A 21417-nucleotide genomic window follows, 5' to 3' on the forward strand; every position below is an offset into this window, starting at 1 on the left:
CTAAAGAAAGCGGCTGAAAATTCCACCACCTGTTGTATTAAATGCTTGCAGGAAAATGTCATTTTTGTTAGTCAACATTAGTGGCTTTAATTTTCAACATTTTGCTCTATTTTGTGATAGTCAGAGCGCTTTGCATTTGGCAAAGAATCCAGCATTTCATCAGAGGACAAAGCATATTCGAGTCCAGTATCACTTTGTTCGCGAAAAGGTGGAAGAAGGAAGTATGGATATACAGAAAATCCATACAATGGACAATCTAGCAGATATGTTGACAAAGCCAATCTGTACTGACAAGTTCATATGGTGTCGATCCTCTATCGGCCTAGCAGAAACGTAATGGCATGGAAATGACAAGTATGGGAAGGATTGAAGTAGTCAACAAAAGTGACTTTAAGTGGGAGAAATGTTGAAAATTAAAGCCACGCGTGGGTCGACTTTGGCTAACATGGAACCCCTCCCTAGGAAAGGATTCAGGAGTCAAATTGTGTTTTAATCTTCTTCCCTTTCAATCTTCTCAATTTCTTCAAAGTTCCTATTTTATTCTTCCCTTTTGTTCTCTCTCTTTTTCGAGAATCCACTAAATGTTCAAGAATCCTCCCCAAAAATGTCCCCAAGATAAGCTAGAAAAGTGAGAATTTAAAGAGTCGTGCTGTTGGGTTTATAAGTTTGAAGTTCAAAAATGCAATCTGGACAAAAAGGAATTACACAGGGAAAAAATAATGCTATGTAACCCCGCAGGGGTCATAACCTTAGTCTAGGTATTGTTGGATGATAGATTGAATGGAAAATGAAATTAACTGACTTATTTAATTTCACCAATCATTTAATGCCACATTAATGCCACCTAAACTGGGTTATAACCTCTGTTTAGATAGCGTTAGATGATAGATTAGATGAAAAATGAAATACATCCCTGAAGTTGGATTATTTGAAAATGGAATCCAGTTAATTTTTGAATGCTTTGGAATTCCCCCATACGAAGTTTCTCTAAGTATACTTTTTTATGCACACATTGGAATTATCATTTGATAGAGATACTTAATGCAAATCACTGGCAATAATTGCCTATCATATTCATATAAATTTCATTATAGTATTCATTTATAGAAGCATGAGCAGAAAATTTGACAATAGATATACACAAGGTGAGATGAAGAAGTCTTGATGGAAATAACTATCAAGTGTGAGACAACATCTTGATGTTCTATGCTGTTGGATAAGAAGCTTGCATGGCAATGCCACAGAGTCCTTCCTCAGCATCAATATCCCTTTACATTCTAATGTATCCATGCTCACCCCAACTTGTTCCCCAAGAATTCTTAACTAACCAATACTTAGTACCATCACTAGCTGTCCCATAACCGACTACTGTAACACCATGGTCTAGATCAGTCCCGCATTCTCCAGTGAAAACTCCACTCTTATAGAACTGGAAGTCTGATCCACTAGCATCAATGGCAATAGATTCCGGTTGTCTAGCCACCACTTTAAGCAATGCTGACTCACTATTGGCCGGAACATCCTCGTATCCTATAATCTTGGCAGCATGGGAGGATTTTGAAAAGGGTGTTTTTGCACACTTATTTAGGTCACAAACATGACTTAAAAACGAGCAAAATGATTGAATTATGACTTAATCTTATACATTTGTGAATTGTAGGGAACAACTATGAACATGGTGAAATTCAGGAGAAAAGACGCGAGAAAGGACTAAAGTGACGCAAAGTGAGTTCAGGGACCAAAAGTGCAAATATCCAAAATTTGATCCTATGAACAAATCGAGTAATCGATTTAGCCAATTACCAATTTACGATATCGTGGATTGATGAAATGAAAAGAATGAAGCGAAAATGCCAAGAAATGAAGGATACAAGTGGGAGGACCAAACGCACATTTGTCATAGTAGATAGTACTATGCGACCGCATAGTACTATCCTCTATGCGGTCACATAGTAGCATACTACAAACAAGATGCCCCAAAATCTTACTCTATGCGGTCGCAAAGAGCAAATATCGAGGAAAAATTTAGTTTCCTTTTTCTTCCAAAACTCTTATGGAAACAATGTTTTTAGGGTCCTATAAATACAAAAACGTAAGGAGGCCATTTTTACATATTTTTGGGAGATTTTGAAGGAGAAATAAAGGATAGAACAAGAGAACAACATCGCGCCAAGTAAAGATCGGATTGAAGATTGATTTGGGTGATGTCGTTTCTTCAAATATTTTTATGTTTTATTCTTTTTAGCATGTTAGGCTAGATTTATCACTACTAGGAGATCGATGAACCTTCTAATACTACGTTTAATTGTTGTTTTGGATTTTTGACGTATTCGAACACAAGTTTCGGATTTGATTGATTTATTGCGTTTTTATTTTCATATGATTATTGTGCACGTAATTATATGATTGTGGTGGCCTATTTTATGCATTCGAAAGAAGGAAAAATAGGTTCGACATAGTATAAATCATCATAGGATCCGATAGGGGGATATAAATATACCTTTATGCCTTGTGTGAATCATTGGATATTCGTGAATTTATAATGCATTTCGGTATGTTAGTATTCGTCATAGAAATATAGTCGAATCATATAGTGGGATAGGTTTGGCATTGCTCAAGAGAGATTGCTAAATTAAAATAGGAATATCGATTCATCTTTTGTGGAATTGTGTGTCAAAGTTGCATAATTGACAATTGAACGGGTATTGCTTGGGGATTCGTGATCCTAGTACGTTTGTACATCCATTAACTCCATAAAATTCTAGTTAAATTGCATACAAGTTATTTTGCACTTAGTATAATTCTTCATTCATAATTACATCAACGGTTACATTTTGTTAGTTAAAGTATAAAACCTCAATTTGGTTGTCGTGTTTCGGTTAAGGTCGTACTAGATTAATTTGAACTAACTCAATCCTCGTGGGATCGATACTTGGACTCATAGACCATTTTACTACTTGTTAACGAACCGTACACTTGCGGTGGATTTTAAATAGGAATAAATAATTTTGTGAACAAGTTTTTGGCACCGTTACCGGGAATTGATATTTAGTTTTAATTTCATCTTTTGTGACACTAATTCGAACTTATTTAGATTAGTAATAGTTATCTTACTAGGTTTAGTTTGTTATTACTTCAATTTAATTTTGTGTTGATTTTACATTCTCAGGGCTTGTATGCAAGAAGCACCTGATCAAGACTTGGTTCTCATAGATTCAGAGATTGAACGTACATTTCGCCACAGGCAAAGAGAAGCAAGAGCGGCACAACAAATGGCTAACGAGTAAAATCAACCGGTAATTCCACTCAACGAAGGCATGACAGTTGAAGATGACGGGAATACAGTACTTGGGGACTTTATGGCTCCGTTGGTGGTCCAAAGTCAATCTAGCATTGTGTATCCTCCATTTGGGCAACCGAATTTCCAGCTGAAAACCAATGTAATTTAACTATTTCAGAATAGGCATCAATACCACTGGATGGCTAGTGAAAATCCGCATACACACATATCCCGATTTCTGGATATGTGTCAACACTTTAGGTATCATGGTATCTCGGATGATGTTATAAGATTGCGGCAGTTCCCACACATCTTGCGGGATAAAGCACTTAAATGGCTGGATTCACTTCCCGTCGCAAGCATCACCACTTGAGCTAGCCCACAAATTTTGCACCAAGTTCTTCTCACCAGCTAAGGTAGCCAAGATGCGGCATGATATCTCTATATTCAATCAATGTGCGTCCGAATAATTTGAAGAGGCATGGAATCGTTTCAAAAATATGTTAAGGAAGTGCCCACAATATGGCTTTGAGAAGAAGACACAGATCCGATTTTTCTACACTGGACTACTTCCATCCTTCAAGAGCATGGTGGATTCATCATCTGACGGATCTATCTCCACAAGAACAATTGATGGAGCATGAGAGCTATTTGAGAGTATGGCTACAACTTCAACCATGTGGTCTATAGATCGAGTAGTTCAAAAGAAATCGTAGGGCGTTTATGAAGTAGATACTTATTCAACACTGTCTGCAAAGATAGACCCTTTGTTCCATAAGGTTGAGAGCATTTCACAGACTGCCACTACTAAACAAGTCAAGAAGCCAAGTTGTGAAAAATGTGGAGCAGACCACAATACTGCTAATTGTCCAATTCTCGCACAGGGGGTCGAACATGCAGATTTTGTGCAATGGGGTCAACGCCAATAGAACAAACCACATTCAAAAACCTTCAATCAGGGTTGGAGAATACACCCAAACTTCTCGTGGAATAATCAGAATCAAAACAAACCACAAGATCAATATCAGCAGCAGGATAAAAAACCACCATTAGAAGAGATGTTTGAAAAGTTCATGATAACAACCAATCAGTATATGGAAGCCAACAACCAGTTTATGCGAAAGACAGATGCAACTCTTCAAGACCAAAGTGCAGCGATCAAAAATTTAGAGACACAAATGAGACAAATGGCAATCTCCATGACGGGTAGAACACCAGGAAATCTACCCAGCAACACTGAAATCAACCCTAAGGAGCACGCAAAAGCTATAACAACCAAAAGTGGAGTACAACTACCAGAGATACATGTAAAAAAATTGGTAGCTAGCAAGGAATCAGCACCAATATCAGATAGTGAAATTGTGGAACAGACTGAACAAACAACATGGGATGTGGTCAAGAAGAATTCCAATACATCACGGGGTACAACTACCATTCCTATGAACCCTCATGAACCTCCTATTCCATTCCCGCAGAGGTTGAAAAAGCATAAATTGGATCAGCAATATAGTAAGTTTCTTGAAATCTTCAAGAAACTACACATCAACATCCCATTTGCTGAAGCACTTGTTCAGATGCCGAGTTATGCAAAATTTCTGAAGGATATCCTCTCCAACAAGCAAAAGATAGAAGAACACAAAACAGTGATGCTAACGGAGGAATGCAGTGCCAGAATCCAGAGAAAGTTGCCTCCAAAATTAAAAGATCCAGGGAGTTTTACTGTTCCTTGCACTATTGGGAATTGTCATTTTGATAAAGCGTTGTGTGACTTAGGTGCAAGTATTAATTTAATGCCTCTCTCTGTTTTCAGGAAACTCGGCTTGGGAGAAGCTAAAGCCACAAGAGTTACGTTACAGTTAGCAGATGGATCCCTTACACATTCAAGAGGGATCATTGAAGACGTATTGGTAAAAGTAGAGAAGTTCATATTTTCAGCCGATTTTCTTATCTTGGATATGGAGGAAGATAAGGATGTTCCACTTATATTGGGGCGACCTTTCCTAGCTATTGAAAAAGCGATTGTTGATATTCAAAAAGGGCAGCTTATATTGAGGCTCGGCGAAGAGCAAATCTCGTTGAACGTGTTCAAGGCAATGAAATTCCCTACTGAGTCAGACAGTTGTTTCTAGATTGATGTAATTGATAGAGTAATTCAAGATACATTTCGGCTACATCATCCTTCCGATGCTTACGAGGCGTGCATTACACATTCTCCATTCATTCGCACTGATTCGAGTGAGATTGAAACATGTGCACGATTTTTGGAAACTAATCTGCCATACATGCGTAGACGTTACTTCGAAGAGCCGGGGAACTAGGACTACAAAGTCAGTGCCATCTATTCAGCAACCTTCCATATTCGAACTCAAGCAACTGCCACCACACCTTCGATATGCTTACCTAGGGGAATCTTCTACACTTCCGGTTATTATTTCAAGTATTGTCAGTGAGGTAGAGGAGGAGAAACTACTTCGGGTGCTAAGGGAGAGTAAAACAGCCATTGGATTGTTGATTGTAGACATCAAAGGGATCAGCCCGTCACTATGCATGCACAAAATACTCATGGAGGAAAAATTTAAACCAGGCATTGATGGTCAGTGGAGATTGAATCCACACATGAAGGAAGTGGTTAGGGCTGAAGTATTGAAGTTGCTCGATACAGGGATCATCTATCCAATATCAGATAGTGCGTGGATTAGTATAGCACAAGTTGTTCCCAAGAAAGGGGGTATCACAGTGATAGAAAACGAGAAAAATGAGTTGATTCCTACACGGACAGTGATTGGATGGAGAGTTTGCATCGATTACCGCAAACTAAACGCTGCTACTCGAAAGGATCACTTTCCACTACCGTTCATTGATAAGATACTGAAGAGACTAGCAGGGCATTCGCATTACTATTTTCTAGATGGTATTCCGGGTATAATCAGATTCCAGTAGCACCTGACGATCAGGAGAATACAGCTTTCACTTGCCCCTACAGTACCTTTGCATACCATAGGATGCCGTTTGGTTTATGCAACGCTCCTACAACTTTTCAGTACTGCATGATGGCTATCTTCTAAAATATGATTGAGAAATTCATCGAGGTATTCATGGACGATTTCTCAGTGTTCGGGTCTTCGTTTGATGAGTGCTTGGAGCATTTGAGTCTTGTACTACAGCGGTGTACGGAGACTAACTTGGTATTGAATTGGGAGAAATGCCACTTTATGGTACAGGAAGGGATTGTGCTAGGACACAGAATCTCAGCAAAGGGTATTGAAGTGGACAGAGCAAAGATTCAGGTGATCGAGAAATTGCCGTCACCTACATCCGTGAAAGGTGTTCGTAGTTTCCTCGGGCATGCCGGTTTCTACAGAAGGTTCATCAAGGATTTTTCAAAGATTACTAAACTATTGTGCTGTCTGTTGATGAAGGAATCCACATTTGAGTTCACATATGAGGGTCTACTCGCTTTTAACACCTTGAAGGAGAAGTTGATTTCAGCACCCGTGATCATCACACCAGATTGGAATCTGCCATTTGAATTAATGTGTGACGCCGGTGATTATGCTATTGGGGCCATCTTGGGACAACGAAGAAATAAGATATTTCACGTGATTTACTATGCAAGTAAGACCTTAAACGACGCTCAACTCAATTATGCCACCACAGAAAAAGAGCTCCATGTGGTAGTCTACGCCTTTGATAAATTTCGATCATATCTTGTGGGATCAAAGGTCATCGTTTACACAAATCACGCTGCTATCAAGTACTTAATGGAAAAGAAGAATGCAAAGCCCGGTCTCATTCGATGGATATTGTCGCTTTAAGAGTTTGACTTGGAAATCAGGGATAAGAAGGGCTGTGAAAATGTGGTGGCAGACCACTTGTCTCAACTCAAGACCACAGTACAAACAAAAATAGTGAAAATCAACGAAGTCTTCCCGGATGAACAAATTTTTGGTATGGGGGAGGCACCTTGGTATGCAGACATAGTTAACTACTTAGCCAGGTCTATCATGCCGCCTGATTACTCCAGTCATCAGAAGAAGAAATTTTTCTCTGAATTGAAATATTATTTTTGGGAGGATCCCATTCTATACAGGCGGGGGCTGATCAAATTGTTCGTCGCTGCGTACCTGAGAAAGAAGTGCCTTTGATATTAGAACATTGTCATTTATCTACATATACAAGGCATTTTGGTGCTTCAAAAACAGCGGCGAAGATCCTTCAATCAGGTTTTTATTGGCCTATAATATTTAAAGATGCTTTTGAATTCGTGAAAAGTTGTGATCGATGTCAACGCACCGGTAATATATTCAGGGGAAATGAAATGCCTTTGAACAGTATCCTGGAGGTGGAACTATTCGACGTCTGGGGGATCGATTTCATGGGACCATTTCCCCATCATTTTCTAATCAGTACATATTAGTGACTGTGGGTTACGTATCGAAGTGGGTAGAGGCTGTTGCATTGCCTACCAATGATGGGAAGATGGTGATTGAGTTTCTAAAGAAACATATCTTTACCCGCTTTGGAACACCGAGAGCTATAATCTGTGACGGGGGCAAACATTTTTACAATCGTCGGTTTGAATAATTGTTGGCTAAATATGGCGTTAAACATCGTGTAGCCACTGCTTATCATCCCCAAACCAGCGAACAGGTCAAAGTGTCCAATAGACAATTGAAGCGAATACTCGAAGTCATAGTAAGCTCGTCACGGAAGGATTGGTCTAAGAAACTGGACGACGCCTTGTGGGCCTATAGGACAGCATTCAAGACCGCTTTAGGAATGTCAACATATCGACTGGTTTTCGAGAAGGCATGCCACTTACCTCTTGAGATAGAACATCATGCTTACTGGGCAATGAAGAAATTGAATTTGGATTTGAAAGCTATGGGTGAAAAACGTCTACTACAACTTAATGAGCTGGACGAGTTCAGAGTGGAAGCCTATGAGAATTCAAGGCTCTACAAAGAGCGGACAAAGAAATGACATGATATGCACATTCAGAGGCGTGAATTTACGGTGGGGCAAAAAGTGTTATTCTACAACTCTAGGCTTAAGCTGTTTCCAGGAAAGCTGCGATCGAGGTGGTCTGGTCCGTATACCATTCCACAGGTTTTCCCACATGGGGCAGTTGAGATCACTCACGACAGCAAGGGAACATTCAAGGTCAATGGACAGCGTTTGAAGTACTATTGGGGAGGCGATTTTTTAAAAGAAAAGTCTACCGTTCATTTTCGATCACCAGAATGACGCAATAAGGTAGAGTCAAGCTATCGACTATAATCTAGCGCTGGGTGTGAGGCAACCCACTGTATCCTTTTATTCGCTTTCTTTTTGCATTATTTTTAGAATTATTTCATTTTCGCATTTACATTTTTCTAGTTCATCGGTCGTACATGCATGTTAATAGGATCGAATTATCATCTCCATAATTTTTTGGGCATTACCTACATTGGTCGGTTAGTTTGAAATGATTTTGGGTGTTTGAGAGTATGATTCACACATTTCTAGGTAAAAAAAAAATTATTTACGAGGGAAATATCTTTTTGGACTTCAGTGTGTTGAAAAAAAAAATTCATAGACATATACCGAAAGTAATTTGGGGAAAATTTTCTTCACTATGCAACCGCATAGAATTTAACTATGCGGCCGCATAGTTATAACCGGTCATGGACTTAAGTCCAAGACCGGCTCATTCGAAGGGCAATCACCCATCTTCATAGTACACCCCTCTCTCACCCTTAGGGCTCACTACCCTCATTCGACCACTCTCACACCCACTAACATTCCTACCCCTAATTCATTTCATCAATCGATCCCACATTCATTACTTGTCTTCAAGGCACAAAAGGTATTTTCTTCTTCCCTCCTTACATTTGAATTTGGGTTGTAGTTCCTCCTCTTTTCTACTTGTGAGTTCGGTTGAATGGGTGTGAGTTTGCTAGGGTCGAGCTTTCATTTGTGTTTTTGTTCTTTGGATGATTACCATTTGCCAAGTATTTTTTTAATGGAGATGAATTTTTATTGCACACAACGTGTTCAATGCATTTCCTAAGTGATATTTGTTGTGCATTTTGACCAATCTCGCATTGGACAATCTACCTATACGGGATACGCGTTCCCGTATACATAGTGGTCAAATGCATAGTAATTGAGCTCGACCCACTCACTTACCCACATTGAGGCACATGTGTTAGGCTCACGTCACTTTACCGCACCCACTTTGTCCCTTGCTTTAAATACCCGTACGACATCCATGTACGTGAAATTTGAATATGTACTACTCACACTACATACTTTCATATGCCCGGAGGTTGCTCGGGAAAACTTCAAGTTTTCTCGATGATGTCCAGGGGCGTACATGCACACTTAATCATCGAGTTACTTGATTCATTTTGGTTGTTTGGACCTCCGTTTGTGTGTAACTTGTTATTTTGCCTTCCTTAGACGTTCTTGAGCATGTCTTCTTGAACTTTGCATGTTATAACATGCACAATCATTTGAACGGCAATGTATCACATCACATCCATTTTGCAACACGTAGGCACACGGCATGTCACGGCACCCTACGTCTCCTATTTTCCACCATTATTTGGCATACCAAACGAAGTCCATTTGCTTTGAAATTTGAATATGTGGTAGATCTCATTGAATACTCTCATATGCCCGGAGCTTGCCTGGGAAAATTTCGATATTTTTTGATGATGTCCGGGGCCGAACATGCGTACTCGATCATTGATCCAATTTTTTTCAAATGTGCTTGTTTTGGCCTAAATTTCCAAATTTTCACCTCGACATTCTCTTAACACTACCGTCTTTGTCATATTTTGATAAGTGCACACTAAGGTGTCTATATGCATGTTGAAGCAAGTTTGGGGGATTTGTGCACTATTTGTCTCGCTTATCTCCTTCCCCCTATCATTTTTTTTTAAAAAAACTGCAGTTTACTGACTATTATTTCTTTATCTTTGCAGGATGCCCCCAAAGCGTACAACAAAAGGAAAGGAGAAAGTTGGTTCCACATCTGGCACAGCCCGGACTAGGGAACCCGAAGGGAGAGTCCGACGTTTTCTTTCTTCCAACCAAGCAGCCCACTATGCCAATGTTGTCCGGGAATGGGCGCTCATCCCCGAGAGACCAGTTAAGTTGGACGATTTCCGGGGTTTTGAATTGGTTTATCTAGTCCACAACTGCGGGTGAGAGAAGGTGATTGAAAGACCACACCCCGTCTATTAAAATTTGGTGCGGGAATTCTATGCAAATTTCAATGCTGAAATAGACACACCGGGATCCGACCATCTGCATCAGACTTGGGTTCGAGGCAAATGGCTCATGTTTGCACCTGAGGTAATACATGATTACTATCAGCTCACCTGGACAAATGTAGTCCCAATCCCGCATGATTTCAATTAGGTTGAAGTTGCAGAAGTTTTATTGGGACGTGAAAATGCTTGGCCGCTCCCTACTGCTGATTGGTATCAGATTGACCTCATTCCGTCTATAGCCATCCTATGGTTGTTCATTTGCCACAACATCGAGTCCATCTCCCATAGGTTGACATTCACAGATCAAAAGGCGGGTTTCATCTACCACTTAGTTTGGGGCAACAAGATTGACTTGGCCACTTACATTTACAATCAGATACGCATTACAGGCGCATGGGGTGACAGACACACATCACTAATTTTTTCGAGCTTGATAAGTGAAATTTGTAAAGCTGTCGGCATACAAGTTCAGCCAGGGAAGGCACCGAAGAAACCAAGTCCATTTATCAAACACCTAACACTCGAGGCCCAGGACCGCGCCAGGATTAAACATCAACAGAAATTGGAAAACGAGTGTCGACGACAGCAACAGGCTGTAGAGGGGCCAGCAGCTGAGGACTTTGAAATGCCACAGGCTCCACTACCATCGGCTGACGTGGACACCCAGTTATTGCGGCAGATGTTTGCTACTATGACTGGACACGACCGAGACATACAACAACTTCAGCAATCCTTTGAGGCACTATCTACCACCATCCAGCAGGTGCAGACGTATATGATATCTGCACGAAACTTTGCATCCACTTCCAGCATTGAATCCATTGCAGCACGCCGACAGATGAGTATCTTTGACGGGCGTTTGGGCATGTAAGTTGGCCAGATGGACGGTATACAGTGGCGGGTAAACGAGTCTTAGGACCGTTTGGGGAGTTTGGAGACGAGGGTTCAGGCCATGCAGATGGACCAGACCCAGCAGTCTGCAATGTTGAGAAAGATCTTGTCCCGCTTTCCCTCTCCTCCTGGCAATAATGATGTCGGGCCCAGCTTTCCGTCCCAGCCATTGTTTTGATCAGGGAGTACTGTTGTCCCCATTTTGTTTTTTCATTTTCATTTTGTCCTTCAAATTATGTCTTTAATCTTTTGTTAATCTTATATTAGGGACAATGTATTAACCAAGTTTGGGGGGAGTGACATAATTTTAAGTCTCTATCTGTGTTCATCATTATCTATCTTCCACTATTTTCCATTACTGCATAATGTGTGCATGATGTGTGTTAAAAAAATTAATTTTGCATTTTATTCAGTTATTTTAAATTTTCTTCATGCATGCTTGTGTGGGCTTGATAACCTTATTAGCTATGATGATATTATTGGACTAGTTTAAACTTCAAAAACTTTGGATCTGGTGTTGATTAGACTACCTGATACTTGTTGATGCAACACTTGACTTTGTATATGCACGCTATTCATGTTTGACATATTAGGAGAATGATTGGATTTTGGGTATAACATAGGAAACGAATGATAACCCCCTATTGAATTAGTCCATGAACTACCTTAAGACAGTTTGGTGATAGTTGAGCTATTATAGGAAAGCATTGAGATGAGCGGGGCTCCGTGCATGAAATTTATTGTGTATATTGCCTAGACCAGTGGGATGAAGAGTCGGTGAAAATCTTAAATTGGGGGTTGGTTTTGGAAACTAAATGTCTAGAAAAATAACAAAGGGCACAAATTTAATATGTGAGAATAAAACACTCATTTTCATGCCTATATGACTCGAGCAAGTAAGCTTGTAAGGATATTTCAAAATATGGTGCCCTAAAGTCAACTGGTTTGGGAGTCACCGACCCAAAGCTCGATACACGGGTCATATAGAAAGCAAGAGGGAAAGAAGTTAATAAAAAGTCATCTTATCGAGCCTTTATAACTCGAGTGAATAAGTCTGCAAGGGTTTAAAACCTGGTGCCCTAAAGCCAATTGGTTTGGGAGTCACCGGCCTAAAGCTCATTACATGGGTTATATAGAAAGCAAATGAGAAGATGACAATCAATCAGAAATTAAAGAAAGGTGAGAAAAACAAAAGAGAGACAAAACATGACGAAAAGCCCTTAGACATTTGGTTGAAGAGACTGTACCTCTGAGGTGAGACAAGTAATCTAGTTTGATCTTGAGATCAAATCTAGGAGAGCCTTCACTTTTTGAAATGTAGACTTGTGATAGTAATGCTAAATCCGAACTACGAGAGGGTGAGGACTACAACTATATAAATTCCTAATCTTAAAACACAACCCTGGGATAATTGAGTGAAAAGAATAAGTTTGGGAGGTTGTGTATCTCTCGAGCGAGTAAGGATATATTTGACCACTTGGGGTTGGGACTCAAATTCATCATAAACCTGATATGTTGGCATGAATTCACACACGCACATCAATTTACATTAAACAGGTAAGGATTGATGTCATGTTTGCACAGATAAATTTTTAAATACTCAGTCCAATCCTGAGCCACAACAGGGTATTAAGCCATATTTGTTCAGAATTAAGCACTATATTGCTTGAGGACAAACAATAGTTCAAGTTTGGGGGATTTGATAAGGGTGTTTTTGCACACTTATTTAGGTCACAAACATGACTTAAAAATGAGCAAAATGATTGAATTGTGACTTAATATTGTACATTTGTGAATTGTAGGGAACAACGATCAACATGGTGAAATTCAAGAGAAAAGATGCGAAAAAGGACTAAAGTGACGCAAAGTGAAAGTTCAGGGACCAAAAGTGCAAATATCCAAAAGTGATCCAATGAACAAATCGAGAAATCGATTTAGCCAATTACCAATTGAGGATATCATGGGTTGATGAAATGAAAAGAATGAAGCGAGGATGCTGAGAAGTGAAGGATGCAAGTGGGAGGACCAAAACGCATAGCTGTCATAGTAGATAGTACTATGCGACCGCATAGTACTATCCTCTATGCGGTTGCATAGTAGCATACTGCAAACAAAGATGCCCCAAAATTTTACTCTATGCGACCGCATGGAGTTTCTCTATGCGGTCGCATAGAGCAATTATCGAGAAAAAATTTAGTTTCATTTTTCTTCCGAAACTCTTACGGAAACAATATTTTTAGGGTCCTATAAGTACAAAAACTCGACCAGAACGTAAGGAGGCCATTTTTACATGTTTTTGGGAGATTTTGAAGGAGAAACAAAGGATAGAACAAGAGAACAACATCGCGCCAAGTGAAGATCGGATTAAAGATTGATTCGGGTGATGTCGTTTCTTCAGATATTTTTATGTTTTATTTTTTTTAGCATGTTAGGCTAGATTTATCACTACTAGGAGATCGATGAACCTTCTAATACTACGTTTAATTGTTGTTTTGGATTTTTGACGTATTCGAACACAAGTTCCTGATTTGATTGATTTATTGCATTTTTATTTTCATATGATTATTGTGCACGTAATTATATGATTGTGATGGCCTGTTTTATGCATTTGAAAGAAGGAAAAATAGGTTCGACATAGTATAAACCATCATAGGGTCCGATAGGGGATAAAAATATACCTCTATGCCTTGTGTGAATCATTGGATATTCGTGAATTCATAATGCATTTCGGTATGTTAGTATTCGTCATAGAAATATAGTCGAATCATATAGTGGTATAGGTTTGACATTACTCGAGAGAGATTGCTAAATTAAAATAGGAATATCGATTCATCTTTTGTGGAATTGTGTGTCAAAGTTGCATAATTGACAATTGAACGGGTATTGCTTGAGTATTCGTGATCCCAGTACGTTAGTACATCCATTAACTCCATAAAATTCTAGTTAAATTGCATACAAGTTATTTTGCACTTAGTATAATTCTTCATTCATAATTACATCAACGGTTACATTTTGTTAGTTAAAGTATAAAACCTCAATTTGGTTGTCGTGTTTCGGTTAAGGTCGTACTAGATTAATTTGAACTAACTCAATCCTCGTGGGATCGAAACTTGGACTCATAGTCCATTTTACTACTAGATTCAGTTGTAAGTATTGACCTGATGGTTGACTTCTTGTTTTGATTATTACAAACAAATTGCGTTTGATTCTAACAAATTAAACTTTAAGTGACTGATAGTGATTATTGCAAAATTATGACACAAAAGATCTAGATTAGGAATCATACAACCTTGACGCAAAACTATATATACACAAGATTTACGAACAAGGAAATGGAAATCAAGCTTTCACGCACCAAATTGCATTGGATGAAGAAATTGAAGACATTAGCTATAGATGCATTTGTATACTCAAGTGTAAAGGTAAAACATTTTAATATCTCGCATCGATTATAGCTCAAACAATTTTTATGCATGAGAATTATCATGACAAACTTTACTTACATAAAAATTATTTTTAAAAGATAATTAATTTGATTTTTCACAATTAAATCCTTATAAAATTACTTATCTATATGAAGTACATTAGAAAACCCTACAAGTTTCTTAAAGAACATTTTTCATAAAAAAGTAAAATTTGATGGGAAATAGTTGGCTCATCCGGACCTCTAGATGGGGTCTTCCGGACGTCCGGATGCGATGTCCAACGGTCACATTTTTTAACCGTTTGGCAAACGGCTAGTTAATCATCTGGATAACAAGCGAACGTCCGAATCACTTGTCCGGATCTCCTGATTGATGGCTATAAATACTTCTCTTTATACCTCTTTTACGGTAAGCTTTGAGAATATTAAAGAGAGTTATTTATTGATCTTATCTACCTTATTTTTCAATCTTTAAGAGATCAAAATATTTATTTGTTGAAAAACTTTTTGAATGAGTAACTTTTTCAAAAATCATATATCTCAATAAAAGTTTTCACACAATACTTGAGCAATATTCTTTGTGATTTATTGAAGTGTTTGTACCTAATTCTCTCTTAATATTTAGTTGTGTTCATACCATTTGTTAAGAGAGAAACCTTTCAATTGTAACTTTGATTTTCTTGTGGGTGGAGTTGAGGTCTCGGAAAGCTCAACGTGTAAAAGGATCAGTGCTTCTTAGTTGCAAGTCACAGGAGGTATTGTAAGGGTTGGATTGCACCATAAAGTCAATAAAAGATAGTTAAAAAGGCCTTGCTCGTGACGGAGAGTTTGGTAACGGGGGACGTAGATCGTGATTGGATCGAACCTCCTTATTACATCATTTGCACTCTCTTTTCCCTTCCTCTTATTATTTTGTGTTGTCTTGTTTATTCATAGTTATTTGCTTAAATTTGCGTTTATTTTAGAAAAAGGTTCAAATAACCAATTCACCCCCCTCTTGGTTAATTATTCTTCAGCCTTCAGTAAGTCCGTGATTCTTGATGATGAACTGAAATGCATTATCCATTAGACCTCCATTGCAGCCCATATCTTCACTTGTGTCACAATCCACAAGTTCGTGTTCGGATAATGAAATCAATTTTCCTGTTGAAAGCTGGTTTATTCCTTCAGTGGCTGCAACGGCTGAGAAAGCCCAACAACATCCTATTGTATTTGTACAAATTACAAATAGTTAGATAAAAAACAGATTTGATGTTAGAATCAGGAAATATATAACAACGAATTAAGTTAACCAACCACATTGGCCTTGGTCCTTAACACCAGTAACAGCTCCCTTCTTTCTCCAGTCCATGCTCGATGGAGCCGCAGTCATATTTTCATACCTAAATGACACGCTTTAGGTGACTTTAGGAAAGGGGACATTTTGTATCCATTCCGAGATGCCTGAAACTCCTTATTTGTCAGATCAGCAAATTGATTGATGCCAAGCTGATAAGACCCAGTCCCTGCTTTATTAAAAGTCTCGATGTACTCCACATTCTCCTTGAATATTTTGCATCGCATTGCCTTCTCTGCACCATTCTTATGCTGGCGTCCATATTGTGTCATCCATTGCTCGTGTTTTTCAACCATGGATGCATCTTGCAATGAACGAGCTATGGCTTGAGATGCCCACATCTCCAACACCAGAATTGCAATAAAAATAAGCTTCCAACTGCGAGTCGAAGCCATTCTTTTGAGTAGGAGAGTTTAATGTATTTGAATTTAATGATCTGAAGAAATGTGTTGTGCATCCATTCGAGAGACACAGAGGTATTTATAGAATTCATGGAGTTCATTCTTCTTCAAAATATCATCTTGTTGCATTACAAAGTCCCTGGAAAGCCCGGCAAGTTATGGATGAAGGGGAAATCATAGGTCAATTCCGTGGCTGCTTCTTCATTACATTCAATTAATTAAAGAATGCTTTTATGTCCCCATGAACTTTTTTTTTATTATTATTAATAAAAGCATTCAATTAATTCCGTGGCCGATGCTTTATTATTATAAAATAAAAAACTATGTCTTATCAATTGCTTACTGCATTTTCTTACTCATTTTCAGCACTAATACGGCACTTATTATTTATTAATCTCAATGGCTGGTAGAAGCATCAAACTGGGAAGTTTTATGTTTTTGAAGGAAGATTTGAATTAGAAATTAATAATTCAAGATGCATAGGTTTGATAATTTTGCAAACCTAAAATCTTGAAGTTCTTTGACAATTAATTTTAACTCGACAATATCCATAAAGTAATGGCAACAACATGCCTAGAAAATTGCTTCTTCACTAACTTGATTATAAGCGTTTGCAATCAGCGATGTAATGCTGCAAATGCACTAGTCATGAATAAGTTATAAAGTGATGAAAAAAAGTTGAATCCTAAGAAGTTAATAAGGGTTGATTGAATTGTTAGAAATATAAATAAATTAGTTTGATCATTTTAACAAACTAATCAATTGGCAAGCAACTACTAAAATTAAAGCAATCAAAACTGATAACATTAGTTTAGAGAATATTTGAATGTGAGAAATTACTAGGATTTTGACTTCACTTAATTATCCTCTTTAATTTCTATAATCAAGTTCTAGGTTATATTTAACATTGACTACCGATGCCCCGTCAATGTTCGATAGTTCCTCTCGAGTAGACTCGAAACTTATTATGATGTACGGATTGTCGGTATAATTAAAAATTACAAACTAAAGTGCTAAGCACAACCAATATCATCCACGATCACACAAACCACTGATATATTTCCATTCCCTTCAAAACCTTTGTTAAGAGAGCTAAACACACTTTTCACCTCTCGATAAACTGATCCTAAAATTTGACAAAAAATAAGAAATCAATTATCTCTATTACGAGTAATAAAACATCCAGTAAATGTTTAATTAGAAACTAAAAAATGATCGTAGAAATTTAATCTTCAACTTATGCTTAATCTTCAACTTAGGCTTACATCATTTTCACAATTTAGCACATTTTGTGAAAACGTGAGAAAATACGGAAGTGCAAGAAATACACCCCCAAACCATGTAATTAAAGTAAAAATGAAAGAAAAGACCTGGAACCCCTCCCTAGAAAAGGATTTAGGAGTCAAATTGTGTTTTAATCTTCTTCCCTTTCAATCTTCTCAATTTCTTCAAAGTTCCTATTTTATTCATCCCTTTTGTTCTCTCTCTTTTTTGAGAATCCACTAAATGTTCAAGAATCCTCCCCAAAAATGTCCCCAAGATAAGCTAGAAAAATGAAAATTTAAAGAGTTGTGCTGTTGGGTTTATAAGTTTGAAGTTCGATGTTCAAAAATGCAATCTGGACAAAAAGGAATTACACAGGGAAAAAATAATTCTATGTAACTGTAGGAACCCTAGGACCATTTCAAAACATCAAAAACGCAAGACTAAGGATTAAGATTTGCAGATCTGAAAAACAATAAAGAGAACACAAGCGATTTTTGGCCGAAGCCCCGAGGTTCAACGATTTATCAAATCGCCTAATCCTCGTTGAGCATCCACAAAGGAATAAGCTCGAATCCACTAGAACAAACACCGGCCAAATTACAGAAGTTTTTGAATCACAAAAGGAACACACATGTAGAACCCCAAATAATTTTAAACACCTTAGTTGCACTAGGACATGAATATTGGATGGCTAAAGTATACTTCAGATTTTTAGTCTCATTTGAGACCCATTTACGACATAGAAAACATTCGATTTGAAGAATGATATCTAAAGAAAAGTTGTAGCTCTTTGAGTTAGATTTCCAACGCACTTTGAATTACCTCAATCAAATATCAGGAGAAAAAGTTATGATAGAAATACTAAAGGCTGAACAGTATCAACCGAAGTACGCGAAACATGAAAAGTCAAATTCCTACACGATTTTCTAGCACATTCTTAAACCTATAACTCCCACATAAATGGTACCCGTATTAATGAGTATTAGGCCCTTCACTTGCCCTTAAATTGTGAGATTTTCACCTATAAATAGGCCCCAATGCATACACATTTTTCATACCAAGACAAAAGTTTCTAAGAATAAAAGAGCGAGTTTTCAAGTTTAGAAAAAAGAGAAAGGAGAGAGAGGAGAATTAGTTTTTTCTAAAAGTTTTGGTGCTATCAAGAAGTGTTTTCCAAGCATCAATTCTCAACGGAGTATTTTTTTTGAAACATCAAAAAAGTGCATTTTTTAACAAGGTTCAAAGCATCAATCAAGGTAGGTAGAGGTGCAAAGTGTTAATTCGTGTTAATTTATAAGTTTCTAGCAAATGAAGATTTATGTTAATGGTTGTATGTCTAATGGTACCTCCGATACGACATACACTTCCACGTCTAATGGTACCTATGGGTACGGCATGTACTTCCGGTCGTGGCGTTGTGTTAAGTCATGACTCTACGTGTTTGGGATTCTATCGAAAATCCTACTATGAAAATGTTTCTAAAGTTACAGCTTTGAAATGTATAACTTGATCACGAATGCACCAATGATATCTATTGAGTTTTTTTAACTAACAGGTTTAATCCCTTCTCTATAGATTGATATGATTCTACCTTGTGCCTAGATGATGGAAAAGATGGAGAGTGGTGTAATGAGCTCATGGAAAATTCGGTGAACAAGTTATTTAGGTTTATTTTTGTGAATGTTTTCAATGTTATTTCTTTAAAGTATTTGAATAACGTTTAACGCGAGAACAAGTTGTGTTTTCTTCAAATAAATTACGTTCCCTTTTTTTTTATTCAGTGTTTTATTTAAAGTATTCGAAAGGTTGTTTTTAAAATTATCATTGTAAAAATTAAACTTCCGCTAAAACATATTCTCCTATGACTAAACCACCGGTTTTAAGTAAATTAACGTTCCGGTCCACAAGGGGTCAGGGCATTACACCTCCATGTCTAATGGTACCTCCAGGTACGGCATGTACTTTTGGTCAAGGCGTTATGTTAAGTCATGACTCTACGTATTTGGGATTCTACCGAAAATCCTACTATGAAAAGGTTTCTAAAGTTACAGCTTTGAAATGTATAGCTTGATCACGAATGCACCAATGATATCTATTGAGTTTTTTTAACTCACGGGTTTAACCCCTTCTCTAAAAATTGATATGATTCTACCTTGAGTCTGGATGATGGAAAAGATGGAGAGTGGTCCAACGAGCCCATGGAAAACCCGGTGAACAAGTTATTTAGATTTATTTTTGTGAACGTTTTCAATGTTATTTCTTTAAAGTATTTGAATAACGCTGAACGCGAGAACAAGTTGTGTTTTCTTCAAATAAATTACGTTTCGTTTTTTTGATTCAGTGTTTTATTTAAAGTATTCGAAAAGTTGTTAAAATTATCATTGTAAAAATTAAGCTTCCGCTAAAACATATTCTCCTATGACTAAACCACCGATTTTAAGTAAATTAGCGTTCCGGTCCACAAGGGGTCGGGGCATTACACCTCCATGTCTAATGGTACCTACGGGTACGGCATGTACTTCCGATCGAGGTGTTGTGTTAAGTCATGACTCTACGTGTTTGGGATTCTACCGAAAATTCTACTATGAAAAGGTTTCTAAAGTTACAGCTTTGAAATGTATAGCTTGATCACGAATGTACCAATGATATCTATTGAGTTTTTTTAACTCACAGGTTTAACCCCTTCTCTACAGATTGATATGATTCTACCTTGGACCTGGATGATGGAAAAGATGGAGAGTGGTGCAACGAGCCCATGGAAAACCCGGTGAACAAGTTATTTAGATTTATTTTTGTGAACGTTTTCAATGTTATTTCTTTAAAGTATTTGAATAACGCTGAACGTGAGAACAAGTTGTGTTTTCTTCAAATAAATTACGTTCCTTTTTTTTATTTAGTGTTTTATTTAAAATATTTGAAAGGTTGTTGTTAAAATTATCATTGTAAAAATTAAGCTTCCGCTAAAACATATTCTCCGATGACTAAACCACCGGTTAGTTAAGTAAAGTAAGTAGCGTTCCGTTCCACAAGGGTTCGGAGCATTACAGCATGGTATTAGAGCACGATTTAGCCGGTTCTGTAGACAAGTATTTTTTTTTTAAATGAAAAAGTCTAAGATACTCCATGGCATCTTGCATCCATCCATCAATCTCATCCTACAGCCCAAGAATGTTCAAAGTCAATATTTTCATGAAAAGACTATGTTATGATGCTTTGCGATGCTATGGTACAACTTATGCTTATTTTCAAAGATATACTATGCCAGTTAGAAATGATTTGAAAGATGTGTTTTTTTTTTTCAAAAGATATGCATTTGGCTAGAATTTATAGGTAGAATGTTATGTAACAGTAGCCATTTTTTCGAGAGTAAAAAAAAAAGTGTATAATATGTGAAAATGCAACAGATATAGCTCGTAGAACGGCTATAGCATATAGAGGAGCATTGAACCGTAGAATCGTCATTCAATCCTATGAGAATTACGTGACTGATCTGATCCGTCCACTTGACGAACATATACATGATGTCTATGAGAGATGCATGACAGTGGTGAACGCTG

The 21417-nt window shown here is 37.7% G+C and overlaps 1 pseudogene; it reads right to left on the bottom strand.

The window, feature by feature from the left end:
- Positions 1-1156: 1156 nt before the first annotated feature.
- Positions 1157-16542, bottom strand: LOC111370295 (annotated as a pseudogene).
- Positions 16543-21417: the final 4875 nt, after the last annotated feature.

This window comes from Olea europaea, chromosome 21 (assembly GCF_002742605.1).
Source record: "Olea europaea var. sylvestris chromosome 21, O_europaea_v1, whole genome shotgun sequence".
Classification (NCBI taxonomy): Eukaryota; Viridiplantae; Streptophyta; class Magnoliopsida; order Lamiales; family Oleaceae; genus Olea; species Olea europaea.